General features: G+C 32.1%; 1 protein-coding gene and 1 long non-coding RNA gene across 3 annotated transcripts in view; one reads left to right on the plus strand and one right to left on the minus strand.

Moving 5' to 3' along the window:
* The window catches only part of LOC141391179 (uncharacterized), a 104,930-nt gene extending 80,508 nt beyond the window's left edge, over positions 1 to 24,422 (plus strand). Inside the window, exon 3 of the long non-coding RNA XR_012409580.1 lies at positions 24,392 to 24,422. This is a non-coding gene — a long non-coding RNA (uncharacterized lncRNA). The remainder of the gene's footprint in view (positions 1 to 24,391) is intronic.
* LOC141391178 (uncharacterized) overlaps positions 1 to 27,729 on the minus strand; it is a 115,474-nt gene that overhangs the window by 81,571 nt on the left and 6,174 nt on the right. The window contains exon 2 of one of the 2 annotated variants that reach the window (XM_073964087.1): positions 6,185 to 6,205. The exons of the other annotated variant lie outside the window; for it this stretch is intronic. The gene's annotated coding sequence lies outside the window, so the exon portion shown is untranslated. The remainder of the gene's footprint in view (positions 1 to 6,184; positions 6,206 to 27,729) is intronic. 2 annotated transcript variants of the gene reach the window in all.

Genomic DNA, 27,729 nt, shown 5'->3' on the forward strand with positions numbered 1-27,729 from the left:
TTTGCTGGAGATTTTAAAAGGCCGCAGACTAAGATTTTTATAATATTTTTTGTGGAATTATTTAAATCAACAACATGGACATTTAAGAATATTTTTGTGGGGGGTCGTTGATTTGTAAGAACATTTTTATGGAATTATTCAGGGCAGGAATCGGGGATTTTTAGGTAATTTTTTGTGGGATTATTTGAGGCGGTTTTTTTAAAATATGTCGATATTTCTGATAAGCCTTTGCCAAAGGCGAAATTTGTCACATAGTGGTGGTTGTGTGGGTTCGAATATTCGGATATCATTTTTCACTTGCAAAAATTGATCGACTCCAACAAGAAATTAATTAAAAAACAAATATTTTTATTGTTTTTTAAAGGTAAAAGTCGTAGATTTTTAAGATTATTTTTGTCAGATTAGTCAGGTCAGTAGTCAGGGCTGGAATCGGGGATTTTTAAGGAATTTTTTGTGGTATTATTTGAGGCGGCATACTTGGATGTTTAAAAATATGCCAATATTTCTGATGAGTCTTTGTCAAAGACGAAACATGTCAAATAGTGGTGGTTGTGCAAAAATCATCGGTTATTAAGCTCGACTCCAACAAGAAATTAATTTAAAAAAATAATTATTTTATTGTTATTTTTAGGGGGTTTTTAAAGGTAAAAATCGTAGAATTTTAAGACTAGCTTAGTCAGATTAGTCAAGCCAGTAGTCTAGGCAATAGTCGTGGATTTTTTTAATATTTTTTTTGGGATTATTCAAGCAGTAATCGTAGATTTTGAAGAATATTTTTTGATCGTGCCATTTTTTTGGGGCAACATTTGTGGATATTTAAGGGCAACAGAGGTGGATTTTTGAGAATATTTTTAGATCTTTTTAATCGGACCCAATTTCCATTTTCGTATATTTTTAAGATTATTTTATGAGATACCATCAAAGGCCTATATAGAGGATTTTTTAGATGAGTTTGGTTTAAGGGACCGTCAAAGGCCGCAATCATAAATTTGTAAAAAATATTTTTGAGGGATTTTTAAAGACTTGTTTAGGAACTACTGTAGACGACAATAGTGAATTTTCAGCAATATTTATTGGAAAGTTATTAAAGGACATATTTGTGTATTTCTGTTAATATTTTTGAAGGTGGGCTGGCTATAAATAATTTTAAAGAGTGTATTCTTCATAAGAAATTCATATTTTTAAAAGGCTATGAAGGGCTACAACTGTGATTTCTATGAATATTATTAGAGAGCTATAATATGCCAAAATTGGGAATTTTAACAAATACTTCTTTAAACCACAAGAGAGAGTTTTTGGATTTTTGGAATATGAATTTTTAGGAATATTTCTTGAGGTTACAATCGTGACATTTTGGAAATATGTTTTTGGGACCACAAGCGAGAGTTTTTGGATTTTTGGAATATGGATTTTTAGAAATATTTCTTGAAGTTACATTCGTGACATTTTGGAAGTATTTTTTTGGGACCAAAAGCGGGTGTTTATGGATTTTTGGGAATATTTTTTGAAGTTACAATCTTGAGATTTTGGACAATTTTTTTGGGATTCTTTTTATTCATTACTCCTATATTTTGATTGGCATCTACTATCATCTTCAGGAAAATGTTTGTTGAAACATGTTTGTTGTGCAAAACTTACTTTTTGAGGGACCATCAAAGCCTGCAGTTGTGTACTTTAAAAAATATATACATAGTTTTGTGTATTAAAGAAATATTTTTTCTTGAGGCCACAATCTTATCGTTTTATGAAGATTTTTGAAGACCTATCATAAGCCAAAAAGGGGGATTTTTTAGAATGTTTCTTGACAACATAACCATGATTTTTTAGGAAAAAAATTGAGGGACACTAAAAGCAAAAATTTTGAATTTTTAATAAAATTTTGTGAGAGACTATCAAAGGCAACAATCGTGAGGTTTTGAGAGTATTTTTGGGGAACAACAAGGGTATTTTGTGTAATATTTCTTGGGGACTACTGAAGCCACAATAACGAATTTTTACAGCTACTTTTTGAAAGCTTCTTATAAATGTTTTTGAATTAAAAAAAATATATTTTAATTGGAAGATCTTCAAATTCCACACTAGAGAAATTTAGGAAATATTTGGGCTGATGCCCACGAGAACTCTTGAACGGATCAACCGATTTGATCCAAAATTTCGTAATATGTTCTCCAGTTCAAAATTTGGCCATATCTGCCAACTATCTTATGTTCAAAAATTTTCACACTATAACTCACGAACCGATCGTCCTATTTGTCCTTCAGACATAAATCAGGTTCGAATATGAACTAAATCAGTTCACTACTTCGAGTACCTTCCAAAGTGAAACTTTTTGCTGCAGGGTGTCTTTGTTTAAGTGACATTTTTTACAGAAGGATGTCTTCGAGACCCCTATTCTTCTCGAATGGTAAGTCCAAATCTCTTAAGATAGAACTGAAGCTCCAAGATCCAAAAATCCTTGCCGGCACCTTCTGATCAGCACGATTACATGCGAATCGAAAATCTGATTTAGCCGAAATTTTAAACGCCGTGAAATTTCCTCCAAGAGGGCGGTCGGACATCATCTTCGGGGACTTCCTTCACAAATGTTAAAATTTGTCACTATAGCGCAGTTTAAGGATTGATTTGAAGTCAGTGTGGACCCGTTTACAAAGTTGTAATGGTTTTCGTGGGCAAGACCATGCTTCCTTACATAATGAAATAGGGAGACAAGCTAAAATTGATGGTTGGCACGACAAATATCGAACGGAATGACTCTCGAAATCTGATCCAGTTCCAATATGGACTATGTCGTTTGTTTCTGTTGGTACTCCTTTAGCAAAACTTCAAGACTTTTGCATTTTAATCCACTTTCTCGGATTCTGTAAAATTGTAGTCATGAGTACGTTGTATTCATTTGCTAGGGAAAAATACTGCCTTAAATATGGAAATTACCCAATATTTATGGTCACTCCTTCATGCATCTCTCGCATAAAAATTGTTAAGTCTTTGTCATAATTCTATAATTTTATTCTCTGTATATTGTATTGGTTAGATCGGTCATTGGAATAATTAGGCCCACTGGTTATGATACCCACCTCACAAAGGCCTAAAATTTACTTGCAAACCTTCTGTTAACACCTTCGAAGATACTTATTTATAGATATTTAAAATTTTTTTACATATTTTGCTATTCGCTTTTTTTCAATAGCTTTTTGTTCTAATCTATAGTTTTCAATTTTCGAGCAAAATTGCACTTATATTTTTCACGAAATATCTACGATTTAAATTTGTTAACAAATTTCTTCCGGGAAATTTTTTGATTTTTTTAAAATTGTCCGTCCAAAAAATATTTCAATTGTATTCAAATTTTGTATTGTAAAAATGCATATTATGGGAATGTTTGATATTTTCTGTAAAACTGTCTCTGGATTTTAAGTGTACTTTTTATAGATTTTTTTAATAATGTTTTTAATCCATTGGAATTTAATTTGAAAACATCTCTCTGGATTTTGGTTTTTTACCTAGTTTTTCAAAATATGTTTTTTTTTTTAATTTTCAAACGAAAGTTTTTTTTTGCTCCCAAATGGTCTATGAATTTTAAACCAAATACAAAAAACGGTAACAAAGTCACGCTTAAAATAATCAATAATTTCCCAAACATTTTGTAAACGGTAAAATATAATTCAATTAATTATGAACCAAGAAAAATAATATTAAATATTTTCGATCATGTGTATGCCCAAATAGACCCATATCTTCTCACCCATACTATAACAATTCTTAATTTCTCTTTGAATGTCAATAACCAAGTGTGGTGGCTATCTCTGTGAAATGAAATCAAAGAAAAATCGTGACAAAAACTTCAAAACTTCCATTATCCAATATGAAGAAGAATACCATTGGAAATACGATGCGCATCAAATTAACGAAAATTGTTTCTTAGTTTTTTTTTTTTTTGTTTTACCAATCAAAAGGTATTGGCCAACACCAAATACATTTGGGCTTAAAAGAAAATAAGAAGAAACAAAACTCAAATTCAAACTGTCAGACCGTCAGTCATGCTGCAATGCTCACATTACTATTTTTTGGCTATGGATTTGACCTTAGTAGTTTTTTCATTTCAACTTTTTTTCGTTTTGCTTATTGCCTGCTGCTGTTTTTCTCACTAACGTTTATTATTGACAGTTAAATGGCCCCAAAAGCAATTTTTCCTGTCCATCTGCAAAGGCATCTTGCTGTGCTAGACAAATTTCAATTGGTTTTCTTTTTTTTGTTTTTGTTATTGTTGTTTGCTTCTTCTTTAGTTTATTGGCTTTTGGAAATGAAATGGAAAATTGTTTGTTCTTTGTTGGTTTGGTTTTCTGGAAACACTTTCGTTTTCATATGGATTTCGTTTGAATTTCGTGTTTTTTGGGATGTGTTTAAATTGGGTGTTGGAGAAGTTTGGAGTGCTGCTGTCACCTTTGGCATTATAAGGGGCATGTGTGTTTTCTGTCGAGATTAAGAGGTCTGAATGTGTGATAAGTGTTACCCAAACAAAAAGGAGTGAGTGACTTCAAAAGAAACTATATTACAAGGGAGAAGGTGGGATATTTGGTTTTGGAAAATCATTTTTAACCGGAAGAGTTTTATAGGGATAGAAAACGCCAGTATTGGTTTGAAGGATGTCCAAGTGGTGGATGAAATTTCAATTAATGTTATTCAAAATTTTGAGAAAAAAATTGAAGATCGTTGTGAAATATGTATTCTTATTTCTGTTTATGAAAAAAAAAAACAAATAAGGCCTGCCACCTATGGATCATGCTCAGGCTTTGAAAATAGGTAGTTTAAAAAAATTTTTTGCCTAGATTTTTGTCCAAACTTAGTTTGAGTTCGAAGATGGGCCGTATCGGTCTACTTCCTCAGGTACCTTCCCCACAAAAGTTCAAAAATATTCGGAAAATTTGTGCGCACGATAACTCTTGATGGGAGTGACACATTTGGTCCATACTTTGCACATCGTGAAATGTGTACCACACTTAGATAAGGTTTCAATATGGACTCAATCGGTCCACTCCTTCGGGAACCTCCCACACAAAATTTCGGAAAAGTTCAGTTTAAGGCCTGCTCTCGAATCGCTTTGATTTTTGTTGTAGCAACTTATATTCACTGCCCCCATACGACGGTACAAGTTTCATCAGGGGCAAGTTCATACTTCCTGACAAAATAGCCTGAAAGGTGCAAAAACCCCTATGACACCGTGTGTAGTGTTTGGACCGTAAGATAACTCTCGAACGGATCTGCCGTTTCGGTCCAAAATGTGGCCTTCGTAATATTTTGTGCAAACTTAGTTTAAGTTCGAAGATAAGCCATATCGGTCCACTCCTTCAGGTACCTCCCCCACAAAAGTTCAAAAATTGTGCGTACAATAACTCTTGATGGGAGTGACAGATTTGGTCCATACTTTACACATCCTAATATATCTACCAGGTTTAGGTCAGGTTCGAATATGGACTATATTTGTCCACTCCGTCGGGTACCTCCCACACACAATTTTTGATAAATTCACTTTAAGACCTGCTCTCGCATCACTTTGATTTGTGTTGAAGCAACTTGCATTTGCTGCCTCAATTACGACAGTAAAAGTTTTTTCATGGGCAAGTCCATACCTCTTGAGAAAAAAGCCCGAAAGTTGTAAAAAACCCCTATGGCACCATATGTAGTGACTGAAGAGCTCGAACCGAATACTGCGTTCGTCCAGACTTTGGATATCGTAATATTTCTTCGAAATTCAAAGTTGGAAGGAGTGGACCTTCCGATACCTCCCCCACAAAAGTTCGAAAATATTCGCTAAAATGGTACTCTAAATATTGTCGAAACTCAGTTTTAAAAAATCCCTATCAATCGATATCCCCGCAAATTTTTGCGCTTTAATCCTATCCATATTGTTTTGAAAACCCCCCTAAATACGTAATTTTTTTGGAAAACAGAAGTATTTCAAAACACACAGGTTGAGGGTATATCTCTGTCGGCAATGTCTGCTGATACTTTTTTACTTTTTTTTACTCTTACCCTAAGATGGCCAATTTTTAGACATTTTTGTATATCTTACTCTCAAAGTTTCCCATTTGCTCTATTGGACCCCTCGAAGTGTTGTCTAGATGTATTTCTGACTATGTTCCTGATTGGCCTTAACATATATTGGGTTGCGGGAATTTGATCTTACCTTTAGCAACGGAACAGGGACCTGCAATAAAAGAAAAGAAAAACATACATTAATAATAGCCGGAAAAGGTAATGTTGGTCGGCCTAGCCGATCATTTGAAAAACTCTTCAAAATAAATTGTAATAAAATTTAATAAAAATCAAATGATTTATGGCCAGGACCACATTTCTGTGTTCCACTGTGTTATGTAATAATATTATTTATTTAAAAATAATAATATTTATTTCAAATATTTTTTTTATTTTAAAATAGCCTCAAAACAAAAGACTTAAGCAACAAACTTTAAATGCAAACGGTCAACATTTGCATTGTTTTTGTTGTTGTGTTTTGCTCTTCATTTTTTAATAATATTATTTATTTCAAATAAATTCTATTGATTTTCACTTTCAATTCAAAAAGGTAGCCTTAAAACAAAAGACTTAAGCAACAAACTTTAAATGTAAATAATTAACATTTTCATTGTTGTTGTTTTTATGTAATAGTATTATTTATTTAAAAATAATGATAACGTTATTTATTTAAATATTTAAATATTTTATTTTTTTATTTTAAAATAGCCTCAAAACAAAAGACTTAAGCAACAAACTTTAAATACAAACGGTCAACATTTGCATTGTTTTTGTTGTTTTTTCTCTTCATTTTTGTAATAATATTATTTATTTCAAATAAATTCTATTGATTTTCACTTTCAATTCAAAAAATTAGCCTTAAAACAAAAGACTTAAGCAACAAACTTTAAATGTAAATAATTAACATTTTCATTGTTGTTGTTGTTTTTTTCTCGCAGCCACCACCAAAACTTTCTCATCTGCTATTTCTTATTCGCCTTCTTTTGACATTTAAATTATCAATCAAATCTTTACAAAACCAACAAACAATAGACACACACACATAGACAAAAGCTAACGGCACCAGGTGTTGCATCTACTCTTTTTTTAAATACCAGATAATCAGGTGCAGAAAGATTTACAACTCTTTGCAACAACGACAACAACAACAACAGCGGCAAAATAATAGAAACCAATAAACTGCCAATTGACTTCTGTGTGTGTTGTGAACTAAACAAATATCCCATTGAGTTGGGTTATAGATTGGTAGATGGACATTGTCAATAAATGTTGATGCCACCAGGATGATGGCCACGATGAGGCTGTCGCATTTTCAAATCAAAAGAAACAACGACCACCTAGCAAGTGGTTGGGGGGAATTAAAAAAAAACGACCCCAAATGAATTAATGGAAATATTTCGAATTCATAATTTCCCTAACCGACTGGAAAGATTTTTCTCTTCGATTGGAAAAAGCCTTAATACTCCTCCACAGTAAGGTAACACTTGGCATTTTGGGCTAGGTGGTTTTTATCCAACAACCCACCAGAAAAAAGTGAATTTGTTTGCATTGAAATGACTGCAGCCGTGGCTTATTCCCCCGTGTATATGTATGTAATTGTGTGTGAGTGCCTCAGTGTGATAGCAGACCAATCATGAATACAAAAACAGCAACATTTCAAACAACTTGTTGGTTTCGATCTTTCTTTCTAACTGTCCCCCAAAAATATGTCCAAATGCCTTGCTATACCTTGCCGTGCACATACATGTGCCATTAAAACTCACTGAATAAGCAAAAGGATGTTTTTTCACAGCCAGCCAGCCCCAGCAGTGGCGGTTATTTGCCTTTTGAATAAATGTATACATATTCACTGAATTGAGATAAATATTTAACAATTTTCTGTTCAAGCAAAAGACAAGTAGAAAAATCGACATTACTGATGGTGATGAAGTTTTTTTGTTTTTGTGTTTTTTTTCTTGAACTTTCTTTTAGTGCTGCAAAGGAATCTTTTCGCCATGATTCACATAGTCTCTTCACTCGGCACTACAGTTTTAATATGGCCAGGGAAATGGGTTTTTGTTGCCACCATAATGCTGGCACTTGAACTTGAAAATTAATTTGAATAAATTTCTAACAATCTTTTTCGCGCCAATACCTACCATCTATTGTCTTAGTTGTGAAATAATTTCTTGGAGAGAAAGAGAAGAAATACATTATTGAAATGCCTTGCTGCTGCATTAGTAGCCGGAAAGATGTTTATAATTGATAAAATATAATAAAATATTGCATGTTTCTTTGTTTGCTTGGCATCGGATATTCCTCTTCAACACAAGCCATAAACAACAAAATTTCTCTCGAGAAAGCCAAGTGGTGCAGTAACTGTTTGTCTATTTTTTTGCGGATTGTTTGTTTAAAAGTATTTAGCTGCCATTTCGTTCATTGTAATTGAACACATCCTCCTGGCCGTTTGATGTAAAGATGATCTCCCAATAAAATGCAATAACCTCAGAAGCTTTGTTGGCTCAAGGCTTTTTTGGCTAATATTAAATTGGATTTTTTTTTTCACTCGCCCAAATTGCTTTGTCTAGGCAACTTAGTCATTTGGTCACATTTTCATTTGTGTCTGTTTTTATTTTTCTGGTCACTGCGGTCAAATGAAAGAGAAATGGCCTTTCATGTTTAGCAGTAAACTCATATTTATTGCATGTGACATATCATGTTCTGTTTTTGCCCAGTTTCAAGTTTTGCAGTACTTTTGAGGTCGTCTTGCAATGTCTTTCGTTTTCATTGGCCTTTTGCCTTGTGTTTTTGCTACTAAGGCCTTATAATGTTTGGCTTTATTTATTTATGGTGGCAAAAAGGAAATTTATGACCAACAAACATATGCCATGCTGGTTGTTGCTATGTAAAAAGAAAATTGAGAAAGATTTAAGACCCAAACACGCAACTCACAACCTAAAAGAATGTCTTGTGACTGTCCTAAGGTATTTGAGCTTATTATTTCCAAAGGGGCATAATTCACCAAAACTCAAAACAAGAAGAAGAAATAATTGATAAAAGTGCCAAGATTGGCAATTTTCCTAATTGGCATGTGAGTAGATATTTGCTACTATGTATGTGTTTCAACAGCGACAAGTGCGTGCGAAACGCAGGTGAGAAAAATAGTTTACAGTGATTTTCTTAATTTGAAAAATATTTCTAAAGAAATTGCAGAGATTTCAAATATTGTTTTTACAAAGGAATTCCATCATGGCAGAATTATGATGTAGTATGAAGATCGAGTTCCTGGCAAAATTGCAGTGGCGGTATGGGTTGATCATGTAAAAAACTCCCTCAACATATTGTTGAAGAAAATTGCATCAAAATCAAACGATTTATGACCAAGTTAAAGCTTCTGTGTTATCAAAACCCATATTCTTTAAAAAAAAATATTTATATAAAATTATTTTATTAATTTTAACTTTCGATTCAAAAAGTAGCCTAAAAACAAAAGACTTGAGCAACAAACTTTAAGATTAAAGTAATTAACATTTTCATTGTCATTTGATATTTAAATTGTCAATCACATCACATATTTTTGAATGCCGAATTTTTTTCGAAAGAAATGTAAATTGTTTGTTCAGGCTCCAGATTATTGTCAGGGGCACAGCATAGCGTATTAAGAACAGCAGCATATAGGAAGGAGTATGTACCAGCGACCAGAAATGTGGTTTGATGGTAACCCTCAATAGAGGTAGAAATATTACAGAACTTAGCCGTCAAATCATGTCCTTTCTTCAATATGAAATGGCACCATTGCCACAGAGGCACAAGAAAAGGGAACAATACGTCAACGCATTATATAAAAATAAAATTAAACAAGTAAAAAGTCGCCCGGGTCGGACTTTGTATACCCTCCACCATAAAATATTCTTAATAAAATGAAATATATAGTTTCCTTTACTGTCCGCAAAAATTTTTCGACCACGGATACCCCAAATGCCTAAATTATCTAATCTAAGTTATGTGTTCAACCAGTAGTGGAATTCTGTAACTAATTTTTTGAGTTACCGACAAAAATCGTTAAAATTAAAACGTTTATAATTTCGGTAATTAACGAAATTTTTCACTTATTTAACAACCAAAATGAAGTTATCGCTAAATTCTACCAATAGCAACGGTGTTGTCAACTTTTATTGATACTTTTCATTCATAATATTCCGTTTTAATTTTACCGATTTTTGTCGGCAACTCGAAAAATGAGTTACAGAATTCCACTAGAGGTAAAAGGTACCACCTATGGGGCTATATCAAAGTGTGGACCTATCTTGACAATTTTTGATCGAACAGTTCTGTAACTGCAGGGAACCGGGTAGTTTCGTCAAAAAGTGTAGCTAAAATCTTCAAATTAACTGTAGGAACCGTTATATGGGGCTATACCAAAACATGAACCTATATTGACGATTTTTAGTGAAAAAGTTTGTTACCTCTGAGAACCTCAAATGACAAATTACAACTAGTTCGGTTTAAAGTTTTAGCACAAATCTTTAAAATACCGAAAATTGGGAGGTACCCTTGAATGGGAGCTATACTAAAGCATGGACCTATGTAACTGATACTTTTTTGGAGAAGTTTCGTGACCACAGAGAACCTGAAATGTCAAATTACAGCTAGCTCGGTTTAACATTTTAGCAAAAATCCTCAAAGTACCAAAAATCGGAAGGTACCTTAAACGGGAGCCATATCAAAACATGGACCTATGTTGACGATATTTGTTGGAGAACTTTCTTGACTACTGAGAACCTTGAATGTCAAATTACAGCTATTTCGGTTAAAAATTTTAGCTAAAACCCTCAAAATACCGAAAATCGGGAGATACCTTTATATGGGGGCTATAACAAAACATGGACCTATGTTGACTATTTTTGGTGGAGAACTTTCGTGACCACTGAGATTCGTGACCACTGAGATTCGTGACCACTGAAATTACAGCTTCGGTTAAAAATTTTAGCTAAAATCCTCAAAATACCGAAAATCGGGTGATACCTTTATATGGGGGCTATACCAAAACATGGACCTATGTTGACAATTTTTGGTGGAGAAATTTGGTGACCACAGAGAACTTTAAATGTCAAATTACAGCTATTTCGGTTAAAATTTATGGGTAATAAATAATAATTGTTCCACAAACATCCCAGATGGGACAGGGGAGACTTCTCTCATATCAATGAGTGCATGCCGATTCATATTGGCTCAATGATATGGGACCTACTTTTTATGGCCGAGTCCGAACGGCGTGTCTTACGACACCACTTGTAGAGAAGTTTTTCATGGCTTAAATACTCAGAAAATGTCGCCAGCATTACTGAGGGGGAATTTTGCCACCGTTGAAAATTTGATGTTGCTTGGCCTGGGATTCGAACCGCAGACCTTCTGAGTGCAAGGCGGACGTGCTAACCATTGCACCACGGTGGCCCCCCAAAATTTATGGGTAAAATCCTAAAAACACCGAAATTCGGAATGTACCTGTATATAAGGGCTATACCAAAACATGGACCAATGTTGAAAACTTTTGATATAGAACTTTCATGACCACTGAGAACTTCAAATGTGAAATTACAGCTATTTAGATTAAAAATTACAGCTTAAATCCTCAAAACACCGGAATTCCGAAGGTACCGTTACATGGGGGCAATACCAAAATTTAGACCAATGTCCATAATTTTTGGAATATAAGTTTTGTGGTCACTAGGGTTTGGGTTGTGGTTAGGGTTCCTAAATGTCAAATTATAGCCAATTCGATTTAAAAATGTGACTAAAAACGTCAAAATACCTGAAATAGGGCGGTACCGTTATATAGAGGCCATTCCAAAACATAAACCTATATTTACAGGCTTTGCTATATAAGTTTCTTGACACTTAGCAACTCTAAATATCAAATTATAGCTAATTTGGTCTGAAAATGTATCGTAAAAACGTCAAAGTACCGGAAATCGGGGGTACCGTTATATGGAGGCTACACCAAAAACGTGGACCGATATAGTCCATCATCAAATTTGCCCTGTCTGCAAACAAAAGACGCGTCTTCCCAAAATTTCCGCGTCCTAACTCCATTTTTGTGGATGCTAGAGTGATTACAACAGACGGACGGACGACTTAGAATTTTACCCTGATCAAGAATATATATTCTTTATAGGATCGCAAATGATTATTTCAATGCAGGGTATAACAAATTGTTAATGCTATTTTTATACCCTCCATCTTTGTCATTGCACCTCGAAATATTCATCGGAGGTTATATAAAATATACATAGAATAAAGTACAAATAATATTCACTCGGTCTAATGTTGTCCGTACGTATGTATGTATGTTCAAATTAAGATAGATATGTCTTGACATATTGATTGACATTAACCCATTCAGGACGTCCAGAAAAAATTTCCTTCAAGTCTAAAAAGACTCCCTTCAGCTCGTCTAAAAAGATTCTCTTCAGCTAGTCTAAAAAGACTCTCTTCAGCTAGTCTAAAAAGACTCCCTTCAGCTCGTCTAAAAATACTCCCTTTAGCTCATCTATAAAGAGTCCCTTTAGCTCGTCGATTAAGACTCCTTTTTAGCTCATTGATAAAGACATCCTTCTGCTCGTCTATAAAGACTGTATTTGGATCTTCTTAAAGCTCGCTTCAGTTCGTCTATAAAGACTCCCTTCAGATAGTCTAAAAATACTCCCTTCAACTCGTCTAAAAAGATTCCCTTCAGCTAGTCTATAAAGACTCCCTTTAGCTCGTCTATAAAAACTCCCTTTAGCTCGTCTATAAAAACTCCCTTTAGTTCCTCTATAAAAACTCCCTTCAGCTCATCTATGAATACCCATTACAGCCCATCTATAAAGACTCCTTTCAGATAGCCTAAAAAGACTCCCTTCAGCTCGTCTGAAAAGACTCCCTTCAGATAGTCTAAAAATACTCCCTTCAACTCTTCTATAAAGACTCCCTTCAGCTAGTCTATAAAGACTCCCTTTAGCTCTCTATAAAAAGTCCCTTGAGCTCGTCTATAAAGACTCTCTTCAGCTCTTCTATTAAGACTCCCTTCAGCTCGACCACGAAGACTCCCTTCAGCTGGTCTATAAACACTCTCTTCAGCTCATCTATAAATTCTCTCTTCTGCTCCTCTATAAAGACTCCCTTTAGGTCGTCCATAAAGGCTCCTTTCAGCTCGTATGTAAACACAACCAGCAGCTTGTGTGTAGAGACACCCTCGTCCATAAAGAGTTCGTTCAGCTCGTCCATAAAGACTCCCTTCAGTTCGTCTGTAAAATCTCCCTTCAACTGTTCGTCTATAAGAGCGTGCCGCCGATGTTTCAGCATACCTCTGATTTCCCAAATTATTATTTTTTTAATTTTATTCTTAACATTAAATACCATTTTCTAATAGAAACAATTTCTAATGATGTACTTTACTAAATAGCCATGGTCTTTATTATAATTATACAGTGGTGGTGGTCAATACAGAATAGAACAGCATTTTAATGATGTGGACAATGTAAGACAAGCAAACAAAAAAGCACAAGACAATAACAATTAACCTTTAATGCTAATCTCTTGGCAACTAAGTTAATCGACATATTGCTGCAACATCATCATCAAAAGTAGCGACAGCGGCGTCAGCAAGAACAATGCCGAGCCAATATCACGGGCGGAAAATAAATGTCTGAATACCAAACAACTTTACTTAAGAAAAGAACATCAAGGCTAATATTTATGAAGATGGAAGTAAATTAAAAAAAAAAAAAAAAAAAAAAAAAACAAGCAAACAGGGAAAATTAACAAAATAGCGGTGTAGGTCTTTTAAGAACTGGGTCAGTTGGCTAATGGGGTTCTGACGTTTCTTGGTTCATCGAGACGGTTATCAGCTACGAGAAGACTGTTGCTGTTGGGTTTTCATAAACTCATTGGTTTGATTTTATTTGTTGCAGACCGCTGCAAACTGAAAGGAAAAGCCTACAAAGAACAATTTAAGCATGGCTTCAGTTTTCTTTTAAAATAGCCAACATTAGCAGTATTCCAAGCTATGGACAAAGAAAAAGAGAGAAAGAGAGAGAGAGTATGTTTATGTTTCAAAACCAAGGGAAAAAATGTAATTATATCTTAGTAATTATTGTCTGGTCAACAAAAACCAAGGCACGCACGTTTGCCCACTTGTTCATAGTTTTGTAGGTTAAAAGATCAGCAGCACTCAAAACAAAAAAAAAAAAACATTGACGTTAGTTCGAAGTTTTTATTACAAATTAAAGTCAAGGCACACACACCGCTCCGCAGAGTAAACGGCGGCAGCGTTCACTGCTGTGAAAATGATCAGTAAACAGTAAAAATCACATAAAAGTTGTGGTGGGCAGGCACAGAGAAAGATATTCAACAACTTAAGCTACGACATGGAAATCATAATAAATAAATCCACAGTTAACTTCTTTTTTTCTGTTTGCTGTCTTTTGACATGAACTTGTCTCATCGTCTTTTTCAAATTCACTTTGAATTTATGCGTTTTGTAGGTCTTTGTGTTTTTCTGATTTGTCCAACAATTATATGGTCATAAAATAAAGCAACAGTTGATGATAATCGCCATCACGTAGATCGTTTTAAAGAGTGAGAGTTTTCCATAAATAAAACAACAACATAACCCCCTGTCCACATAACAACTGATACCCCTTTGGGGTACGATGATGATAATAATAATAACGGTAGTAATGATGATCATAGCTCTTCTTTTGTGATTTAGCTGGGTATGGATATTTATTTCCTCTCGAAAACAAAACAAAAAACATTACAACACTTGAAATGAAGCTGTCTATCAATATAATGAGTGAAGTCTGTTGTTTTTGAATATTTTTATGTTAAATAAATGGCCTAGTGCTCTGCCCCTTCTCCATATAGGAGGGGGCGAGCATGCTACTGTTAACATTTTTATCTGCCAAATAAATGAATGAATGATTTGTAATTTTTTTTTTGAGTTGCTGGTTTTTATGACCATACCAAAAAAAAATTTACATTTACGCTTCCACAGTTGGTAGCAAAATCTTGTTAATAGCCTCAAACAGATCTGTACTTAACATTTGCGCCATGGTCAAGTGTATGGCTTAAGGGGGGGTTGTGTGTGTGTTGTTTCGTTTTTACTGTCCATCATTTAATTAAGCAAATTATTGCCAAACAAATATGGTAGTAAGTTTTTTTTTTTGGCATTTTACAATTGCCTACTGGTGGTGTCAGTTTCATTTTCAAGTAATTGATAATGAAAACGTGCGAAAGTGAGTGGTGGCAGCTTGGTCTTGTAAAGATAATTGAGATTTAAGTGTTTATGATTTTTTTGTTTTTACTATTTTTGGTAATTTCTTATAGGCATAATTTTTGTTGTTTTTGAAAACGAAAAGAAAGCTGAGCTATTAAAAATCAATTATTAGCAAATTAAAACTATGGCAAAGATATTGGCGTGAAAATTATGTATTTCTTTGGAAAGACATGGGAAAGTTGGGCTTCTGGTTTTTGATAAGATATTGGAAAGTCATTTTCTAGAATTTCTACGATAGAGTCTAAATAATATAAAATCCTTTAGGTTTCAAATTAAAATTAATTCTAATACTAATCCATTAAGTTAATCGTCATATTGCTGCAACATTTTGATCAAAAGTTGCAACAGTGGCTGCACCAAGAACAATGCCGGCAATATCACGGTCGGGAAATAATATAGAAACAGAGGAAAAAATAGTTTAAACACCAAGGCTAATATGTATGAAGGTGCAAGTGGACTTAAACCAAAAAGCAAACAAAACAGCAGTGTAGATCTTTTAGTAACGGGAAATTTATTGAGGAAGAACAAATGACTGTATACTGCCACAATTTTATTTGTATCTCACAAAATCTTCCTTAGTGACTTTTTGGATAAATCACACGATAGATAGGCAGACAACGCTTATTTCAACTTAACTGTTGGGAGGCGTTCTTTCATATCTTAACTGCTGATCATAATAAGACCCAAATTCATTTTACACGATAGGACCTCCCTTACTATAGTTATATATGCCAAGTAAAACAATTATTTCGCTAAAAAGTCTTAATGTGGGTAGACCGTCTCGACCGGGATTTCGTTCCTTGGTCAGATTCGAAATCATCAAAACGTTTTGAACCACCACTACTTCATAATAACCTATCAATTCAATATATTTAAAATTAGGCAATCCCCGCGCAAATTTAAGCAGACTGTGCGCCCTTTTTTTCAATTAAATTTTGTTTTTAATACTGCGGTATGCTAAGGCATTACTGCCAGAACATTTCCATCGGAAACAAGGAATTATTTTCCAAATTTCCTAGTGGACAACTACTGGGAATGATGTAATAACCCCTTACAGAGCACTCTTCCTATAAGAGCCTGACTGAAAAAAGTGTTAAAAAATTAGTAGGCTTTGCTGACAGTAATGTATTTCCCCTTTGTCGGGGAGATACCGAAAAGAGTCTACTACAAAGACTGCCTTGGCTTATAAAACATGCCAAAAGCCCAACAATTTATAACTTGTATGTGACAGAGTTTATGGAACTAATTACACGAATGAGATCATATTTTTTTAATTTTGAACAAAACATAATTGTAATACCCTCAGCCTTCGAGAAAGTGACGATATACCTCGTAATATTTTGCCAAACTTCAGACTAAGTAAGAAAATGGATCATATCGGATCATTCCTTTGGGTACCATCTCGGAAATTTTTCGCTAAAATTGTGCGAACGATACAGACATAGATTAGGCTCGAATATGATCTATATCCGTCCACACCTTCGGGTAATTTCCACATCATATTTCAATTTTTTCGAAAATATGAAGTTTAATGACATGCCTCAAATTGTTTGGATTTTTTTGCAGTAGGTTCGCAAAGCTTTATACCACAGCACAATTTTTTCGAGGATCTATAATGGCCCAATAGCTTTAGAACCAACGCCGCACAGTGGTTCAGAATAGTTTTTTCATGATCAAAACTCGGTAACTTTAGAACGCATAGAGATATTTTCATATCTTTTTTTGTTCGACAGATAACAAAATTAGTAGTGGGATTCTCTAACACATTTTTGGAGTTACCAACAAAAATCGTTCAAATTAAAATGCTTATAATTTCGGTAACTAACGATGTTATTCGGTAAGTTAGAGACCAATAAAAAGTAGTCGCAAACTTCTACCGATAGCAACAGTGCTGACAACTTTTATTTAAACCTTCCATTCATAATTTTGCGTTTTAAAGTTACCGATTTTTGCCGGTAACTCAAAAAATCAGTTCGAGAATCGCACTACAGATTAAAAACATTCGAATTCGGTCTAGTAGTTGTAGAGAAAATCAAGGTCAAAGTAAAAAACTTGAGTTTTTTTTTATATTTTGCATAAAATACGAAAAGTTAAAAAAAAAACAAATTTACAAAAATTGAATTTTTTTGCAAAACTAAAAAAATACTTTTCATATAACTCTTGCCACCGTGGTTCAATGGTATGCACGCCCGCTTTGCACGCAGATGGTCGGGCATTAGATTCCCCGGCCAGGCAACATCAAACATTTTTCAACGGTGGCAAAATACCCCTCAGTAATGTTGGAGACATTTCCTGATTATTTCAGCCTTGAAAAACTTCTCCGCAAGTGGTGCCTCAAGACACGCCGTTCGGATTCGGCGATAAATATCATTGAGCTAAATATGAATCGGGGTGCACTCATTGATATGAGAGAAGTCTCCCTTGTCCCGTATGGGATGTTGTGGAAGAATGTTTTTTTTTTGTTGTTTTGCTTATAAAAAATCATTAAAAAACGTACATTTGTGTAAAAAACTATAATTTATATGGAAAATTTTAAAAAATTAAAAACCTGGTTAACGGACGCTACGAGACTAGTACAAAAATATACATGGGCTGAAAGAGGACACTCTCAGGCATCATAATGTGAAAACAGAACTTTCTTTCAAGCGGTTCCCTAACAGTTCTAGTCAACTAAATTTGGAATTTTTCTAATATTTAGTACTTGAGGAAAAATAAAATAGCTCACTTCGTGTAAAAGTTACGGTAATTTATAGAAACTGTTCTTAAAGACAACAATCCTACTTAACTGACAAAAACAATGAACACAATATCTCTTATAGTTTCCTAGAAAAAAACTATCACTTTTTCCAGAAATTTGCAAAAAAAAAGTATTTTCCAAAATTGCGAAAAAAGGGACGTCTTTAGGAGCACGCCAAATGTCTGATGAACACTACCGTAAAAGTTCAATATTTTCGCTTATGTCTAGCTTAAGGACTGATCGAGAATAATTTTGGAATTTCCCCCCGACATTCTATTTGTGGTCCTGCTGACAGCGATATAGGCTTTTCGTGAGCTAGTTCAAGCTTCTTGATTCAATGGTCCCAAAGCTATAAAAAATCCTACGATGACCAACTGAAAGTGGGCACGATAATAATGGGAAATAATGTTTCCCAAAATTAAATCCAGTTTCAAGGTTATCTATGTCAGTTTCAGATACCTTTTCCGCAACAGTTTCAGCACCACTGCTGCTGCTGCTTTATTGCACAGTTTTAGGATGGGAATAGTTTGTTTTCGCCTAACCGATTGAAGAAATATCAGTAAAATCCTTGTTTTATTTGCTCAAATTTTCAGAGGTCTGAAAGCTTAAACCAACAACTAAATACCGAACCTGACCAAATCAACATCAAGATTCTTTTTTACTTGTTTATGGTAGCTGTAGTATTTTTTTATCAAGTTTTAGTACGATATTTGCAAAAGTGCGGAATCCCACAGAAGAAAATAAACTCTTTAAATCAAAGTTAATACATATACATACATAATATCTCTACATGGTATAAAAAAATCAAGACCATCTGAAAGGTCGACTTAAACTTAATTTAAGGCAAAACATGCTTAACTTTGGTGTTTGGAGTTGGGTTTCAGAAAAAGAACAGAGAATTATAGTGCCCATAAGAGACTCATTTCAGGTCATTATTTCAGGGAACATGGGCTGCCACGTGAAAAAATTCTATCGTTATAGCCAGTGCCACAAGGACAACATGCGCAAAAAATTCAAAAGAATTTTTCGTAGGGTTGGGGGCACACTAAAAGTTAAGTACCGACATGGTTCACACTAAGAAAATTGGTCACCCCTTTTGAAAGTTATCGTGCGCACCAGGCAGCCAGTCGGCAAGAAAGCGAGATGGATGGACATGGCTAAATCTACTCGGATTTGGTCTTTATAAACGTGAGATCTAAAACCACTAGAATATGCTTAGGGTCTGTTTATGTATGTCGATAAGAAAACGAATGCGGAAGAAAAACTACCAAATTTGAGTGTGTATTTCAAATTTGTTTTTTGTTTTGAAGCAAAAGCAAATGAAATAATATTTCAAAAACTAAAGTTTGGGTGTCTTTCATGCGCACACATTTTCGTTTCGAAATACATAAACTGGGGGTTAGTCTCATGGCTAAAAAGACTATATCCACTTTAATACAATCTCATCCAATAATGGCCTTAGATCGCACATTTGTTGAGGCCAAATCCGTTCCAGACGAATGGTAGTCGATTTAGTCAAACAATAGGGATATTAAGGATTACTTGCTACATAATCCCTTGCAACATATATCTCTTTGTTTGTATTTCCTATGTGGTCACATTGATTGTTTTATAACCTATATATCAAAATCAAAATTTAAAAAAATTTTAATTTTAAGGCCACCCACCTCAAAATCAATTTCTCTTTTTATTATCAATAATTCTAAATTATTTTTTTAGGTCAATAAATTAGAGTTTTTTCTAAGAAACGGATATCATTTAAAACAACTTTTCTTTCTAAAGAAGTTTAACCCATTTAATTTAGATGAATTCATTATCAAAATAAATATTTAACCCATTTCCTTTTGTTTACCCTCATTAAGCTTCCAAATTTTGTGCCATGATCTTTTGTTGTGGTTTGATTTATAGATTTATCATAATTATGGGTTATTTGTTAAGGAAAAGATTTTGTTTTCTGTCTTTGTGGTTTACTGCTGATCTATATTTACTTTTAAAACCCAACAAAGTAATTCAAACTAATAATCAGAAGAAGAAAAAACAAACAAAACATGAAAAGACTGCAATTAAAATGATTTTATTTGCAATAATCCAGAAAAGGGGAAAATAGACATTTTTAGTTTTTGCAGAAACCAGAAAAGCTTAGAGGAAAGAAGAGTCACATCCCCTATTCCCCTCAATGTGACTGTTTCTGTTGCCTAATAGCCATTGATTAATAACTCATAAAATAATTGTAAGTTACTGTTGGTTATAACTTGGTTAATGTACACAGTGACAAGCAACATGGAGTGAAGTGTATTTTCTATGACATTGCTGGCAAAGTTGGAACAATTGAAAGCCTGAGGGATTTAATCATCAAAGCCCGTTTTCATTGTCTTGCAAGAAGACAAGTATTATAGAGTAATTTTTTCTGTTTTCTTTTAATACCTCCTGGTTATTTTGTGTTGCTTGACTCTTCTTTAAACACCATTGACATGTGGTGACATGATGGCTTTGTGTAACTGGGTTGGGTAAAATTATGTTCTATTAACAATTGTTATATAAATCTTGTTTCACAAAAAAAAAATAAACAGAAAGAAGTGTCACTTTGTGGTTCTTGAAGTGCAAACGATTTATCTCAAAGCTATTGGTTTTAGCCTAGCTTTCCCTAGGTTCTTGTTGAGTTATAATTCTCCTAAGCACCTTATTGATCTTATGGCCGTTCTTTGTCTGTGTCTTTGGTTGTTACTATTTTGTGGTGTTATCTTGCTCTTCTTCTTTTTCGTTTTAGGAATTTCTTTAATTTCATGTAATTGCTTTGAAAGTGTTGCAAGCATTTAAAGTTACTTCTTCGATGATGCTCTTGATAGCTGCTGCCTCTGTTGCTGTATGGTTACTAGATTCATTTTATAGCTTGTAAATGCTTGTTTTATGTCTTTATGTCAGCTATAACCATGACACATGCTTATCGTAGCAACAGTTTATATAACTTTACGTTTATGTGCATGTGAACGCAGCGCAATGAAATGCAGCTACAAATCACCACAACATTTCACCAAACATGATGTGTTGATGACGTGAATGTTAAAACCAATTCAAAGGAACATGGAGAGAGGGAGAGGCTTTTTTTGTTCGTTACAGACTATTACATTTGCAATGAAAATTATATCAGCGACAGCGGGAAGTTAGCCGAAGCTCTTTGTGTTTTACAGGGACCATGAGGTGGGTTCGAAGAGATGCGCTAGGGGTATGATCATTTGGGAAGGGATAGAAAGCAGTAACCTTATTGTAGGTATATATGCAAAATATAGAACCTAAGAAAAATATAAATTTTAGAGCGTGTATAAAACGGATGAAAACTGCGCTAGTTTCGCCAATTTTGTGAAGCGAAATATGAGCTTTCCGAACTAATTTCCCTAACCATTCAACACCAGCCTAAACCTGGATTAAATCGCATATTTTAAAGCATTGATGGTGGGTCGTGGATTTAAAACATAATTATACGGGAATCGTGGATTAAGAAAAACATATTTAATTGAAATCGTTGATTTATCTTAAATTATTTTAAAAAATTTTTAATTAATTTTTTACAAACTATTTTTTAGAAAATCGTAATTTTTTAAAAAACATTTTTAAGCAAATCGTGATGTTTTTTTAAAAAATTATTTTTCTGCAAATCGTTGATTTTTTAGAAAATAGTTTTAAGCAAATTTTGAATTTCTTACAAAACATTTTTAAGTAAATCGTGAATTTTTAAAAAAATATTTTTAAGCAAATCGTGGTTTTAAAAAAATATATATTTTTAAGCAAATCGTGGTTTAAAAAAATATATACTTAAAAAATATATATATTTTTTTAAACATATTTTTAATCAAATCGTGGATTTTTTAAAAACATTTTTAAGCAAATTGTGGATTTTTTAGAAATATTTTTTAGCAAATCGTGGATTTTTTAAAAAACATCTGTAAGCATGTCGTGAATTTTTTAACAAAATTTTTAAGCAAATCTTGGATTTTTTAAAATTTTTTTAAGCAAATCGTGGATTAAAAAAAAAATATTTTTAAGCAAATCGTAGATTTTTTTAAATATAATTTTTAAGCAAATCGTCGATTTTTTAAAAATAATTTTTAAGCAAATGGTGGATTTTTTTTAAATATTTTTAAGCAAATCGTGGATTTTTAAAACAACATTCCTAAGAAAATCGTTGCTTTAAAAACTGTGTAAGCAAATTGTTAATTAAAATAAATATTTTTAAGCAAATCTTCGATTTAAGAAATATTTTTAAGAAAATCTTTGATTTAAAAAAATCGTTGATTAAAAAAAAAAATGTTTTTAAGCAAATAGTTGAGTTAAAAATATATTTAAGCAAATCGTTGATTCAAAAAAAAAAAATTTTAAGCAATTCGTTAATTTTTTAAAACTTCTAAGAAAATCGTTGCTTTAAAAAAATTAAGCAAATCATTGATTAAAAAAATATTTTTAAGCAAATATTTGATTTAAAAAAATATTTTTAAGCAACTCTTGATTTAAAAAAATATTTTTAAGAAATCGTGGTTTTTTTAAAAAAATATTTTTAAGCAAATCGTGGTTTAAAAAAATGTTTTTTAGCAAATCGTGGTTTAAAAAAATATTTTTAAGCAAATCGTGGTTTAAAAAAATATTTTTAAGCAAATCGTGGTTTAAAAAAATATTTTTAAGCAAATCGTGGGTTAAAAATATTTAAACAAATCTGGATTTAAAAAAAAAAGAAATTGTAAGCAAATCGTGTTTTTTTTAATATTTTATGGCAAATCGTGTTTTTTTTAATATTTTATGGCAAACCGTGTATTTCTTACAAGTATTTATAAGTAAATCATGGATTAAAAAATTATCTTTAGGCATTAACAAAATATTTTGATGGATTAACAAAATATTTTTAGGCAAATCGTGGATAAAAAAAAATTAAGTGGATTTAAAAAAATATTTTTTAGGAATCCGGAGTTTTTCAAATATTTAAGCCAATAACGGATTTTTAAACAAATACTTTTTAGGCTTTGTGGATTTTTTTCATGATTTTTTTTTATAAAATATTTTAATCGTGGACTTTTTAAAAAATATTTTTATGAAATTGTGCATTTAAAAAATATAAATTTTATGAAAATCGTGGATTTTTAAAATATATTTTTAAGAAAGTTGTGAATTTTAAAAATATAATTTTTATGAAAATCGGGGATTTTTAAAATATATTTTTATGCAGGTTGTGTTTTTTTTAATAATTTTTATGAAAAACGTGGATTTTTTAAAAAAAATGGATTTAAAAAAATGTTTTTATGAAAATCGATGATTTTTTAAATCATGGGTTTAAAAAAAATATTTTTAAGCAAATCGTTGATTTAAAAAAAATTAAGCAAATCGTGGATTAAAAAAATATTTGAAGCAAATCGTGGTTATAAAAAATATTTTTAATCAAAACGATTTTTTTAATATTTTAAGGCAAACCGTGTATTTCTTAGATGTATTTTTAAGTAAATCATGGATTAAACAATTATGTTTAGGCAAATCGTGGATAAATAAATATTTTTTTGGCTTTGTGGTTTTTTTCATGATTTTTTTATAAAATATTTTAAGCAAATCATGGATTTTTACAAAAATATTTTTATGAAAATTGTGGATTTTAAAAATATAATTTGTAGGAAAATTGTGGATTTATAAAATATATATTTCTGTGTTTTTTTTCAAAAAATATTTTAATGAAAATTGTGGATTTTTCAAAAAATATTTTTATGAAAATTGTGGATTTTTAAAAAATATTTTTATGAAAATCGTAGATTTCAAAAAAAAAATATTTTTATGAAAATCGTGGATTTTCAAAAAAATATTTTTAAGCAAATTGTAGAAGTTTTGAAATTGTTTTAAGCAAATCGAGAGTTTTTTTTAAATTATGTTTAAAAAAAAAAAATTATGAAAATCGTTGATTTGTTAAAAGATAGTTTTAGGATGCATTTTCTGTTAGTTTGTATCTTAAGTCTTTCGTTTTGGGGTATGTTGGAATATCAACCTATGCTATGATTGTTCCTTAAGTCTTTCGTTTTAGTTTATATTTTAAAAGCATACATATGCTAAGTTTGTGCCTTGAGACTTTTATGAAAATGTCCTATGATAACTTTGTGCCCATATGAAATTGACAGGAGAGCATTTTTTATATATGGCGCATATGTCGAATATTCAAGAATTAGTTGTGCCGTCACAACACAACTGACCAATTAAGGAGTGACAGATTTCTTAAATTTGTATTGCTATATTTTTGATATTTCTTTCAGTTTTTATTTAAACAAATTTAAGTATTTTTAATTTTTTATTTCTTTCAGGTATGCTTTTACCAAATAATGCATCTTCTTGTAAGTACTCATGTTGTAAACATCTTTTATATATTCTTTATTTTACCTTCCTTAATGTCCAATGATATTTTGTATTAGAATCTTTAGAAGAAAACTAAACTATTGAAAAGTCTACCAACAGCATCTTTAAAAAGTGAAGAGACATTTTGCAGGAAGTGCTTGTGGCACGTGATTGTATGCTATACAATTGCCATATAATTTGATATGATTTCTTTACCCTTCGCTCTCTCTCTCTAACACACACACCACCATACAGACACCATTGATTTCCATTGATGCCACAAATCGCTAGAAACTCATAAAGCCTCCAGAAGTCTTCAACGATGACAATAGCTTGGGTTTAGTAACTATGGTTAGATTTTTGCTATTTCCAAAGCTATCACTAGTTTATTGTGTCTGTCCAATTTCTAATACAAACTATTGTTATTTATTGTGTTTGCTTTGCTTTGTGGTGCTAAGGTTGTATAAAAAACAAACTTTTGTTTGATAGACAAAGTCAAAAAAAAAAAAAAAAAAAAAAATACTGGGCAACAACTAGGAGTTGCACAACATTTAGCATTAAAATGCCACAAAAGACAACCAGACCAGACAAGGACAAGATGTATTAAATATTGTTACAATAGTTAAATACGTAACAAATAAAGTAAAGAAAAAACCTACATACATATTCTGACTTTCAAGTGAAGTGATAAGATTTATGTTGGTTTTACTTAAAATATTTATGGCTAGAATTTTTATTTCCAAGCTTCTGATGGCCGCTAGAGTGTATTAGCCAACAATTTGTCGTCCTACTAGATTTCTTCCGTTTTTTCTTCTACTTCTTCTTCTAGTGTAAAAATGTTATAGATTTTTGTGTGAATACCTTTTGAAGCACTTAAGTTGTGAGAGTATTTAAGTTGTTCTTTGCTTTTCCTTGGTTAGTTAAGGGGAGATTTTTGTGTGTTGTCGTTCGTTCTTTTTTTGCTTTGTAGACAAATTTTATGGCGTATTTTGAGCTTTTGCAATTTATTATGAAATCACATAATTTATTACTCAACTTGTTGAAAATGATGTAATTTTGCTGTTAACGAAAAACTAAAGTTAAATTGACAGCAAGTTAACTACCGGTCTAGTAGCTTGATTTATTATTGTGACAAGTATTGGTAAAGGATATTTTCTTGTTGCTGTTTTTTTTATTCTGCCTGTGAAAGAAAAGTGTTTAAAGGCTGGAAAACAAGTTTCAATATATATTGAAAAAATAATAACTAGATGATTCTTGGATTACAAGAGAACATGTCTCTTTGTCTGTTGAAGATATTTAAGAAGTCTAGTTGGTCATTTATAGGAAGAACTTTGGGATTTTAACGTTGAAATCTACTGAATGTTTTATGAAAAATTATACACAAGTGTATTTTGTTGTATTGTTTTTTTCCCACACCTATATATAACACACTTTCAACGCTTATAGATTTGTGTATAATTGCAACTTACTCAGAAATATTTAACCCATGTCTTAAAACTTCTGAAAATGTCTATTGTTATTGAGAGAGCCCGAAAATAGGGTGGTAATAAGTTCCCGCCAGTTTGTATCTTAAGTCTTTTGTCTTAGTTTATTTTCCAGTAACATATGTATCTCTGGCAAGTTTGTGCCTTAGGTCTTTTATGATACTGTAAGGATTGTTTTATATATTTTTATAAGATCTGGTTGAAGTCTTTGGAGTTCAATTTCAATCTTTTTGGAATGTTGTAATAAAAAGTTTTTTAATTGATTTATTGTTGCCTTATTAGGACGAAGGTCATTATTTATGAAAGTTTTTAATTAATCGAATTAATCGAGCGAACATGACCTAAGGATTTTATTTTATTAAGAGAAGGCAATGTGTTCAGTTTTCATACTGACCCAGTAGCATATGTATCTCTGGCAAGTTTGTGCCTTAGGTCTTTTATGATACTGAAAGGATTGTTATATATATTTTTATAAGATTTGGTTGAAGTCTTTGGGGTCCAATTTTAACCCTTTTGGGATGTTCCAATAAAAAGTTTTTTTTTTATTTATTGTTGTCTTAATAGGGTCATTATTATGAAAGGTCATTATTTATGAAAGTTTTCATTTAATTGAATTAATCGAGCTAATAAGACCTAAGGATTTTGTGTTGAAGTTCTTTTTTTTAATTTTATATAGAGAAGACAATACTGACCCTCATATGTTCATTTAGTGTAGTGGCAAAAAATTAAAATTAATTTAAATATTAAATATATTACAATAAAATATATCCACCTGTTTAATATTTAAATGAATCATTATTTACATCATAGCTTACGAGAAGATTTAGGTTCTCATAGTTTTGTGACATAACATATTTTAAATGCGCCAAAAATATATTTTCTTTTAAAGTCACATAAATATTTCATTGCTTTTTGTCTACATAAAGATATTTTTTAATTTATATTTGTTATCTCATAATCCTATAAAAATGCACATCTTCTTTACATCCAAACAAAATTATTTTTTTATTTTCCTTTTTCCTAGATCCTCTTTGTGTTTAAATAATAATTTTTTTTGTTTCTTTTTTATAACAGTATTATGTAAAGAAAATATTTTCTCTTAGCAATATTTTTTTTTTTGCAGATGCCCATAAGCCATACATGCTACATTTATGGCATGTACTTTACATTTTGTTTTTGTGTACCTCAGTTTATATGAACATAATTAAATGTAGTAAAACTATAATGTTGTTCCTTATGGTCAAGAGATAATAATACTTTATGTATGGGGCTATATAATAAAAACCTGTTATATATTTTTTTCAGTTTGTTTATTGTGGCTAATTTTTGCCACATTTTGGGTTAGACATAATAACCTAACCATGCGAACATAAAGTTATAATTGTAAACAAATTTTCACTTGCTTTCAGCAGCACCACGAGAAAAAAAATATAGTTTTTTTTTACAGGGTGAAAAGGATGGAAACACAAAATATGAATTATTAAATGTTGAAGGCAAGATTGGTTGAGGGCTCTACTGACAAGGTAGTTAATTTCCTATTTTTGTCGACGAGTCTCTGCTTTCGTTGTATCAAACCCGAATTGAGGGTAGTACTTACAAAGGGGTCGTGATTGACAACAATTTTTTTTTAATTTTTAAATCATAGGTTTTTTCATACATACCGGTACTGCATCAGGGTAGCTTTACAGATAACGTTTAGTTGAAAATATTTTCATCTAAAGACTTTATGTGGATATGATGAGTAATATTGTTTTGGGCCTCATTTTTCGAGACACAGCGACAAAAACCGTCAATTGTCTATATTGGCTTGTCTCAAAGGCCTG

This window comes from Musca autumnalis, unplaced genomic scaffold, assembly GCF_047663935.1.
Source record: "Musca autumnalis isolate F117 unplaced genomic scaffold, ASM4766393v1 scaffold_1, whole genome shotgun sequence".
NCBI classification, from domain to species: Eukaryota; Metazoa; Arthropoda; class Insecta; order Diptera; family Muscidae; genus Musca; species Musca autumnalis.